The 10,384-nt window shown below is 36.1% G+C and overlaps 3 non-coding genes across 3 annotated transcripts; all 3 read left to right on the top strand.

The window, feature by feature from the left end:
• The first annotated feature begins 1,498 nt into the window (after positions 1–1,498).
• On the top strand, positions 1,499–1,571 carry TRNAL-CAA (transfer RNA leucine (anticodon CAA)). Its single transcript has one exon. It is a non-coding gene; the product is annotated as a tRNA-Leu (tRNA).
• A 2,981-nt stretch (positions 1,572–4,552) lies between these two features.
• On the top strand, positions 4,553–4,635 carry TRNAL-CAG (transfer RNA leucine (anticodon CAG)). The gene has a single exon. It is a non-coding gene; the product is annotated as a tRNA-Leu (tRNA).
• Positions 4,636–6,538: 1,903 nt separating this feature from the next.
• Positions 6,539–6,621, top strand: TRNAL-CAG (transfer RNA leucine (anticodon CAG)). Its single transcript has one exon. It is a non-coding gene; the product is annotated as a tRNA-Leu (tRNA).
• The last annotated feature ends 3,763 nt before the right edge of the window (positions 6,622–10,384 follow it).

Below are 10,384 nucleotides of genomic sequence, written 5' to 3'. Positions count from 1 at the left end.
TCTACATATTTGACATTGCTCCAGTGAGTAGAGCCCACTTAAAAATGTATGGGTTGCTTGTCTCTGCAAGCAAAAGCTGGGCACTAAACTGGCATACTTGCAATGCTGGATGGTTCAGAGTGAAAACACCTATAGGCTGACAATAGTAATTGCAGGTGTTGATTAACTCATTGTGCAAAATAATTTCTAAAATGTGGTCACTTTGGGAGGTTTTCTGCTGTTTTGGTACTCTGCAAATTTCATCTGCAAGGTATTCCTGCAAAATCTGCATTGCAAAACCCAAATAGGGCTCTTCCTTTCAAAGCCCTGCTGTGTGGCCAAACAGTAGTTTCTGAAGAAATGTGGTGCATCACCGTATTTGTGAGAAATCTAACATTTCTAATATCCAAACAAAATAAATGGAGGTTTAAAAATTAATGCAGACGAAAAGTACGCATATAAAAAATGTTATTTATTGACTTTTTTGGGGTGGTGTGACAAGTTTTTAATCACAAGGAATGGTAACATTTCTGCTGACTAGCATGGAAGGAGTTAAGTTCCAATTGCATATCGAAGTCAGGATGGCCGAGCGGTCTAAGGCGCAGCGTTCAGGTCGCAGTCTCCCCTGGAGGCGTGGGTTCAAATCCCACTTCTGACATCAACATTTAATTTCAAGAAACTTTATCTTCATTTATTGATTAGATGAGGTCAAACAAAACTTAGTAATGTGGTTTTGAAAAATTTCCTGAGAGTCTTTGGAGTGAATCTGAATTTGTCCTCTCAAAGAAGAACTCTAGGAACATCAAACAGATTTTTTGTGCATATGTCTGTTGTTGGCACTAGAAAAATCCTTTGGACAGTCAATGAGGAGGGACTATTTCACCTCTTTGTGTTCTCTGTCCCTATTAGGGTAGGGAATCAACCTTCTACAGTGCTGTCATGAAATATATCTAGAAACGGATTTGCTGGTAAGTCTACTTTCATAGTTTTCACCTCATACATCAATAGACCATAACGATACTTAATTAACAAAAACTTAACAAGTAGGTAATCATAGTTTAAAAAATGTGAAATGCCCATGTCATTCTGACATGTTTCAGCACATTTTGGGACAAATGGTCTCACTTTTAACAATCAATAAAATATTTTCTCTAAATTTTTGTCTCTTTTTTGCTCCAATTGTTTGCATCTCATAAAAAATAAAACTTGATGTAACATTATGCATGCAAATTGTGTTTTATGTGTGACCATGACCTATTCTAGAAGCACAGGGTCAGAATTATACTGGTGCATGGAGACAAACTGAAAATGTAAAAATTCAATGGCAAAATTGCTGTCTTTTTCTACTCATTCACAAATAGTTAATGAATGTTATTAAATATGTACAGCAAAATGGAAGGCGTTTCAAATAGAAATCATGCTTCAAAAAACAGTCAAATGAAAAATTATAATATATCCCTCCAGGTGTGACACTTGACATTTGCAGAGTGTCAAACCCCCCAGAAAATGTATAGATATGGCTGAAATAGCTCAGTTGGGAGAGCGTTAGACTCAAGATCTAAAGGTCCTTGGTCCAATCCCGGGTTTTGGCAAAATGCTTTTTCTTCACCGTTTACATTTTAAGGAGATATTAAACAAAGCACATGGACTGATCATGATCAAAAGGCCTAAAAATCTTAACTATCTACAGAAAACAAAATGTTAAAAATTTGAGAAACGGTAACTTTTTCCTTTTGAACACATGAATGTTTTTTAGTAATTTTTCCTCTATTTTGTTTTATTTCAGATTGACTTAGCTGTAAGAGGATTAAAAGGTAACCTGATAGCTGAAACAGACAGCACTTATCAGACACTAGCTGAATGATTATAGTCAGCTTGTTTGACTTTGAAACACTGAGGCATTACTGAGACAAATGTCCTTAAAAAATATGCTGTGGACAACGTCAAAAAGGCAAAAAACACAAGCTCCACACAGGTCCGTCATCTTTAATTTGAAATATAGGAGGTTTCTACTTTAATGGTGAGACAAAGCATCTACATATTTGACATTGCTCCAGTGAGTAGAGCCCACTTAAAAATGTATGGGTTGCTTGTCTCTGCAAGCAAAAGCTGGGCACTAAACTGGCATACTTGCAATGCTGGATGGTTCAGAGTAAAAACACCTATAGGCTGACAATAGTAATTGCAGGTGTTGATTAACTCATTGTGCAAAATAATTTCTAAAATGTGGTCACTTTGGGAGGTTTTCTGCTGTTTTGGTACTCTGCAAATTTCATCTGCAAGGTATTCCTGCAAAATCTGCATTGCAAAACCCAAATAGGGCTCTTCCTTTCAAAGCCCTGCTGTGTGGCCAAACAGTAGTTTCTGAAGAAATGTGGTGCATCACCGTATTTGTGAGAAATCTAACATTTCTAATATCCAAACAAAATAAATGGAGGTTTAAAAATTAATGCAGACGAAAAGTACGCATATAAAAAATGTTATTTATTGACTTTTTTGGGGTGGTGTGACAAGTTTTTAATCACAAGGAATGGTAACATTTCTGCTGACTAGCATGGAAGGAGTTAAGTTCCAATTGCATATCGAAGTCAGGATGGGCGAGCGGTCTAAGGCGCTGCGTTCAGGTCGCAGTCTCCCCTGGAGGCGTGGGTTCAAATCCCACTTCTGACATCAACATTTAATTTCAAGTAACTTTATCTTCATGTAATGTGGTTTTGAAAAATTTCCTGAGAGTCTTTGGAGTGAATCTGAATTTGTCCTCTCAAAAAAGAACTCTAGGAACATCAAACAGATTTTTTGTGCATATGTCTGTTGTTCTTTTGGCACTAGAAAAATCCTTTGGACAGTCAATGAGGAGGGACTATTTCACCTCTTTGTGTTCTCTGTCCCTATTAGGGTAGGGAATCAACCTTCTACAGTGCTGTCATGAAATATATCTAGAAACGGATTTGCTGGTAAGTCTACTTTCATAGTTTTCACCTCATACATCAATAGACCATAACGATACTTAATAAACAAAAACTTAACAAGTAGGTAATCATAGTTTAAAAAATGTGAAATGCCCATGTCATTCTGACATGTTTCAGCACATTTTGGGACAAATGGTCTCACTTTTAACAATCAATAAAATATTTTCTCTAAATTTTTGTCTCTTTTTTGCTCCAATTGTTTGCATCTCATAAAAAATAAAACTTGATGTAACATTATGCATGCAAATTGTGTTTTATGTGCGACCATGACCTATTCTAGAAGCACAGGGTCAGAATTATACTGGTGCATGGAGACAAACTGAAAATGTAAAAATTCAATGGCAAAATTGCTGTCTTTTTCTACTCATTCACAAATAGTTAATGAATGTTATTAAATATGTACAGCAAAATGGAAGGCGTTTCAAATAGAAATCATGCTTCAAAAAACAGTCAAATGAAAAATTATAATATATCCCTCCAGGTGTGACACTTGACATTTGCAGAGTGTCAAACCCCCCAGAAAATGTATAGATATGGCAGAAATAGCTCAGTTGGGAGAGTGTTAGACTGAAGATCTAAAGGTCCTTGGTCCAATCCCGGGTTTCGGCAAAATGCTTTTTCTTCACCATTTACATTTTAAGGAGATATTAAACAAAGCACATGGACTGATCATGATCAAAAGGCCTAAAAATCTTAACTATCTACAGAAAACAAAATGTTAAAAATTTGAGAAACGGTAACTTTTTCCTTTTGAACACATGAATGTTTTTTAGTAATTTTTCCTCTATTTTGTTTTATTTCAGATTGACTTAGCTGTAAGAGGATTAAAAGGTAACCTGATAGCTGAAACAGACAGCACTTATCAGACACTAGCTGAATGATTATAGTCAGCTTGTTTGACTTTGAAACACTGAGGCATTACTGAGACAAATGTCCTTAAAAAATATGCTGTGGACAACGTCAAAAAGGCAAAAAACACAAGCTCCACACAGGTCCGTCATCTTTAATTTGAAATATAGGAGGTTTCTACTTTAATGGTGAGACAAAGCATCTACATATTTGACATTGCTCCAGTGAGTAGAGCCCACTTAAAAATGTATGGGTTGCTTGCCTCTGCAAGCAAAAGCTGGGCACTAAGCTGGCATACTTGCAATGCTGGATGGTTCAGAGTGAAAACACCTATAGGCTGACAATAGTAATTGCAGGTGTTGATTAACTCATTGTGCAAAATAATTTCTAAAATGTGGTCACTTTGGGAGGTTTTCTGCTGTTTTGGTACTCTGCAAATTTCATCTGCAAGGTATTCCTGCAAAATCTGCATTGCAAAACCCAAATAGGGCTCTTCCTTTCAAAGCCCTGCTGTGTGGCCAAACAGTAGTTTCTGAAGAAATGTGGTGCATCACCGTATTTGTGAGAAATCTAACATTTCTAATATCCAAACAAAATAAATGGAGGTTTAAAAATTAATGCAGACGAAAAGTACGCATATAAAAAATGTTATTTATTGACTTTTTTGGGGTGGTGTGACAAGTTTGTAATCACAAGGAATGGTAACATTTCTGCTGACTAGCATGGAAGGAGTTAAGTTCCAATTGCATATCAAAGTCAGGATGGCCGAGCGGTCTAAGGCGCTGCGTTCAGGTCGCAGTCTCCCCTGGAGGCGTGGGTTCAAATCCCACTTCTGACATCAACATTTAATTTCAAGTAACTTTATCTTCATGTAATGTGGTTTTGAAAAATTTCCTGAGAGTCTTTGGAGTGAATCTGAATTTGTCCTCTCAAAAAAGAACTCTAGGAACATCAAACAGATTTTTTGTGCATATGTCTGTTGTTCTTTTGGCACTAGAAAAATCCTTTGGACAGTCAATGAGGAGGGACTATTTCACCTCTTTGTGTTCTCTGTCCCTATTAGGGTAGGGAATCAACCTTCTACAGTGCTGTCATGAAATATATCTAGAAACGGATTTGCTGGTAAGTCTACTTTCATAGTTTTCACCTCATACATCAATAGACCATAACGATACTTAATAAACAAAAACTTAACAAGTTGGTAATCATAGTTTAAAAAATGTGAAATGCCCATGTCATTCTGACATGTTTCAGCACATTTTGGGACAAATGGTCTCACTTTTAACAATCAATAAAATATTTTCTCTAAATTTTTGTCTCTTTTTTGCTCCAATTGTTTGCATCTCATAAAAAATAAAACTTGATGTAACATTATGCATACAAATTGTGTTTTATGTGTGACCATGACCTATTCTAGAAGCACAGGGTCAGAATTATACTGGTGCATGGAGACAAACTGAAAATGTAAAAATTCAATGGCAAAATTGCTGTCTTTTTCTACTCATTCACAAATAGTTAATGAATGTTATTAAATATGTACAGCAAAATGGAAGGCGTTTCAAATAGAAATCATGCTTCAAAAATCAGTCAAATGAAAAATTATAATATATCCCTCCAGGTGTGACACTTGACATTTGCAGAGTGTCAAACCCCCCAGAAAATGTATAGATATGGCTGAAATAGCTCAGTTGGGAGAGCGTTAGACTGAAGATCTAAAGGTCCCTGGTCCAATCCCGGGTTTCGGCAAAATGCTTTTTCTTCACCGTTTACATTTTAAGGAGATATTAAACAAAGCACATGGACTGATCATGATCAAAAGGCCTAAAAATCTTAACTATCTACAGAAAACAAAATGTTAAAAATTTGAGAAACGGTAACTTTTTCCTTTTGAACACATGAATGTTTTTTAGTAATTTTTCCTCTATTTTGTTTTATTTCAGATTGACTTAGCTGTAAGAGGATTAAAAGGTAACCTGATAGCTGAAACAGACAGCACTTATCAGACACTAGCTGAATGATTATAGTCAGCTTGTTTGACTTTGAAACACTGAGGCATTACTGAGACAAATGTCCTTAAAAAATATGCTGTGGACAACGTCAAAAAGGCAAAAAACACAAGCTCCACACAGGTCCGTCATCTTTAATTTGAAATATAGGAGGTTTCTACTTTAATGGTGAGACAAAGCATCTACATATTTGACATTGCTCCAGTGAGTAGAGCCCACTTAAAAATGTATGGGTTGCTTGCCTCTGCAAGCAAAAGCTGGGCACTAAACTGGCATACTTGCAATGCTGGATGGTTCAGAGTGAAAACACCTATAGGCTGACAATAGTAATTGCAGGTGTTGATTAACTCATTGTGCAAAATAATTTCTAAAATGTGGTCACTTTGGGAGGTTTTCTGCTGTTTTGGTACTCTGCAAATTTCATCTGCAAGGTATTCCTGCAAAATCTGCATTGCAAAACCCAAATAGGGCTCTTCCTTTCAAAGCCCTGCTGTGTGGCCAAACAGTAGTTTCTGAAGAAATGTGGTGCATCACCGTATTTGTGAGAAATCTAACATTTCTAATATCCAAACAAAATAAATGGAGGTTTAAAAATTAATGCAGACGAAAAGTACGAATGTAAAAAATGTTATTTATTGACTTTTTTGGGGTGGTGTGACAAGTTTGTAATCACAAGGAATGGTAACATTTCTGCTGACTAGCATGGAAGGAGTTAAGTTCCAATTGCATATCGAAGTCAGGATGGCAGAGCGGTCTAAGGCGCTGCGTTCAGGTCGCAGTCTCCCCTGGAGGCGTGGGTTCAAATCCCACTTCTGACATCAACATTTAATTTCAAGTAACTTTATCTTCATGTAATGTGGTTTTGAAAAATTTCCTGAGAGTCTTTGGAGTGAATCTGAATTTGTCCTCTCAAAAAAGAACTCTAGGAACATCAAACAGATTTTTTGTGCATATGTCTGTTGTTCTTTTGGCACTAGAAAAATCCTTTGGACAGTCAATGAGGAGGGACTATTTCACCTCTTTGTGTTCTCTGTCCCTATTAGGGTAGGGAATCAACCTTCTACAGTGCTGTCATGAAATATATCTAGAAACGGATTTGCTGGTAAGTCTACTTTCATAGTTTTCACCTCATACATCAATAGACCATAACGATACTTAATAAACAAAAACTTAACAAGTAGGTAATCATAGTTTAAAAAATGTGAAATGCCCATGTCATTCTGACATGTTTCAGCACATTTTGGGACAAATGGTCTCACTTTTAACAATCAATAAAATATTTTCTCTAAATTTTTGTCTCTTTTTTGCTCCAATTGTTTGCATCTCATAAAAAATAAAACTTGATGTAACATTATGCATGCAAATTGTGTTTTATGTGTGACCATGACCTATTCTAGAAGCACAGGGTCAGAATTATACTGGTGCATGGAGACAAACTGAAAATGTAAAAATTCAATGGCAAAATTGCTGTCTTTTTCTACTCATTCACAAATAGTTAATGAATGTTATTAAATATGTACAGCAAAATGGAAGGCGTTTCAAATAGAAATCATGCTTCAAAAAACAGTCAAATGAAAAATTATAATATATCCCTCCAGGTGTGACACTTGACATTTGCAGAGTGTCAAACCCCCCAGAAAATGTATAGATATGGCTGAAATAGCTCAGTTGGGAGAGCGTTAGACTGAAGATCTAAAGGTCCTTGGTCCAATCCCGGGTTTTGGCAAAATGCTTTTTCTTCACCGTTTACATTTTAAGGAGATATTAAACAAAGCACATGGACTGATCATGATCAAAAGGCCTAAAAATCTTAACTATCTACAGAAAACAAAATGTTAAAAATTTGAGAAACGGTAACTTTTTCCTTTTGAACACATGAATGTTTTTTAGTAATTTTTCCTCTATTTTGTTTTATTTCAGATTGACTTAGCTGTAAGAGGATTAAAAGGTAACCTGATAGCTGAAACAGACAGCACTTATCAGACACTAGCTGAATGATTATAGTCAGCTTGTTTGACTTTGAAACACTGAGGCATTACTGAGACAAATGTCCTTAAAAAATATGCTGTGGACAACGTCAAAAAGGCAAAAAACACAAGCTCCACACAGGTCCGTCATCTTTAATTTGAAATATAGGAGGTTTCTACTTTAATGGTGAGACAAAGCATCTACATATTTGACATTGCTCCAGTGAGTAGAGCCCACTTAAAAATGTATGGGTTGCTTGTCTCTGCAAGCAAAAGCTGGGCACTAAACTGGCATACTTGCAATGCTGGATGGTTCAGAGTAAAAACACCTATAGGCTGACAATAGTAATTGCAGGTGTTGATTAACTCATTGTGCAAAATAATTTCTAAAATGTGGTCACTTTGGGAGGTTTTCTGCTGTTTTGGTACTCTGCAAATTTCATCTGCAAGGTATTCCTGCAAAATCTGCATTGCAAAACCCAAATAGGGCTCTTCCTTTCAAAGCCCTGCTGTGTGGCCAAACAGTAGTTTCTGAAGAAATGTGGTGCATCACCGTATTTGTGAGAAATCTAACATTTCTAATATCCAAACAAAATAAATGGAGGTTTAAAAATTAATGCAGACGAAAAGTACGCATATAAAAAATGTTATTTATTGACTTTTTTGGGGTGGTGTGACAAGTTTTTAATCACAAGGAATGGTAACATTTCTGCTGACTAGCATGGAAGGAGTTAAGTTCCAATTGCATATCGAAGTCAGGATGGGCGAGCGGTCTAAGGCGCTGCGTTCAGGTCGCAGTCTCCCCTGGAGGCGTGGGTTCAAATCCCACTTCTGACATCAACATTTAATTTCAAGTAACTTTATCTTCATGTAATGTGGTTTTGAAAAATTTCCTGAGAGTCTTTGGAGTGAATCTGAATTTGTCCTCTCAAAAAAGAACTCTAGGAACATCAAACAGATTTTTTGTGCATATGTCTGTTGTTCTTTTGGCACTAGAAAAATCCTTTGGACAGTCAATGAGGAGGGACTATTTCACCTCTTTGTGTTCTCTGTCCCTATTAGGGTAGGGAATCAACCTTCTACAGTGCTGTCATGAAATATATCTAGAAACGGATTTGCTGGTAAGTCTACTTTCATAGTTTTCACCTCATACATCAATAGACCATAACGATACTTAATAAACAAAAACTTAACAAGTAGGTAATCATAGTTTAAAAAATGTGAAATGCCCATGTCATTCTGACATGTTTCAGCACATTTTGGGACAAATGGTCTCACTTTTAACAATCAATAAAATATTTTCTCTAAATTTTTGTCTCTTTTTTGCTCCAATTGTTTGCATCTCATAAAAAATAAAACTTGATGTAACATTATGCATGCAAATTGTGTTTTATGTGCGACCATGACCTATTCTAGAAGCACAGGGTCAGAATTATACTGGTGCATGGAGACAAACTGAAAATGTAAAAATTCAATGGCAAAATTGCTGTCTTTTTCTACTCATTCACAAATAGTTAATGAATGTTATTAAATATGTACAGCAAAATGGAAGGCGTTTCAAATAGAAATCATGCTTCAAAAAACAGTCAAATGAAAAATTATAATATATCCCTCCTTGTGTGACACTTGACATTTGCAGAGTGTCAAACCCCCCAGAAAATGTATAGATATGGCAGAAATAGCTCAGTTGGGAGAGTGTTAGACTGAAGATCTAAAGGTCCTTGGTCCAATCCCGGGTTTCGGCAAAATGCTTTTTCTTCACCGTTTACATTTTAAGGAGATATTAAACAAAGCACATGGACTGATCATGATCAAAAGGCCTAAAAATCTTAACTATCTACAGAAAACAAAATGTTAAAAATTTGAGAAACGGTAACTTTTTCCTTTTGAACACATGAATGTTTTTTAGTAATTTTTCCTCTATTTTGTTTTATTTCAGATTGACTTAGCTGTAAGAGGATTAAAAGGTAACCTGATAGCTGAAACAGACAGCACTTATCAGACACTAGCTGAATGATTATAGTCAGCTTGTTTGACTTTGAAACACTGAGGCATTACTGAGACAAATGTCCTTAAAAAATATGCTGTGGACAACGTCAAAAAGGCAAAAAACACAAGCTCCACACAGGTCCGTCATCTTTAATTTGAAATATAGGAGGTTTCTACTTTAATGGTGAGACAAAGCATCTACATATTTGACATTGCTCCAGTGAGTAGAGCCCACTTAAAAATGTATGGGTTGCTTGCCTCTGCAAGCAAAAGCTGGGCACTAAGCTGGCATACTTGCAATGCTGGATGGTTCAGAGTGAAAACACCTATAGGCTGACAATAGTAATTGCAGGTGTTGATTAACTCATTGTGCAAAATAATTTCTAAAATGTGGTCACTTTGGGAGGTTTTCTGCTGTTTTGGTACTCTGCAAATTTCATCTGCAAGGTATTCCTGCAAAATCTGCATTGCAAAACCCAAATAGGGCTCTTCCTTTCAAAGCCCTGCTGTGTGGCCAAACAGTAGTTTCTGAAGAAATGTGGTGCATCACCGTATTTGTGAGAAATCTAACATTTCTAATATCCAAACAAAATAAATGGAGGTTTAAAAATTAATGCAGACGAAA

The sequence above is a fragment of the Dendrobates tinctorius genome, unplaced genomic scaffold (genome assembly GCF_039654945.1).
Source record: "Dendrobates tinctorius isolate UK_male_01 unplaced genomic scaffold, ASM3965494v1 ptg000184l, whole genome shotgun sequence".
NCBI lineage: Eukaryota > Metazoa > Chordata > Amphibia > Anura > Dendrobatidae > Dendrobates > Dendrobates tinctorius.
The sequence above is the reverse complement of the archived record's forward strand: the minus strand, read 5'-3'. Positions and strand labels throughout refer to the sequence as shown.